Source organism: Lupinus angustifolius, chromosome LG08, assembly GCF_001865875.1.
Source record: "Lupinus angustifolius cultivar Tanjil chromosome LG08, LupAngTanjil_v1.0, whole genome shotgun sequence".
Taxonomy (NCBI): domain Eukaryota; kingdom Viridiplantae; phylum Streptophyta; class Magnoliopsida; order Fabales; family Fabaceae; genus Lupinus; species Lupinus angustifolius.
In genome coordinates, this window is record NC_032016.1 from 2,797,801 (window position 1) to 2,798,634 (window position 834).

Consider the following 834-nt stretch of genomic DNA (forward strand, 5'->3'; position numbering starts at 1 on the left):
GGCCCTCTCTGTAAGAGTTCTATTCATCCTCTCTGCAACACCATTCTGCTGAGGAGTCTTCTTCACTGAAAAGTGTCTCTGAATGACATGTTCCTCATAGAATTTCTGAAACTGTGAGTTTTTGTATTCCATACCATTATCTGACCTCATGTATTTGATTTTCCTACCAGTCTGGTTCTCTACCTCTACATTCCAAACTTTGAACTTGGCAAAGACTTATGACTTATGCTTTAGAAAATATACCCAGACCTTACGATAAAAGTCATCAACGAAGGTAACAAAATACCTAGAACATCCTAGAGATGGTTCCTGAGTGGATCTCCATACATCAGTGTGGACATAGTCTAGAATGCCCCGAGTCTTTTGTTGGCCAGCCTTGAAACTAACTTGTGTCTGTTTCCCAAGCACACAATACATGTACAAATCTAGCTTGCATTTGCTGACTCCCCTCAATAGTCCTCTTTTGCATAGTTCTGTCATGCCACACACACTCATATGTCCCAAACGGATGTGCCATAACTTTGTAGCATCATGGTCTGAATCTACTGATATCTCTTCAGCCACTCCAACAACTCCACCTACAATTGTTCTCCCTAACAACTTGTAAGTGTTCCCTACAGTCCTTTTACCCTTCATCACAGTCAAAGCATCTTTGCATACTCGAAGAATATTACTGTCCCTATCAGCTCTATAGCTAAATCCTTTGGCATGCAATGTTCCAAAGAAACCAAATTCTTCTTCAAATCTGGTATGTGCCTAACCTCACATAACGTCTTCACTACACCATCATCCATCACAATTCTGAGTTCTCCCATACCAATAATTTCACATGCT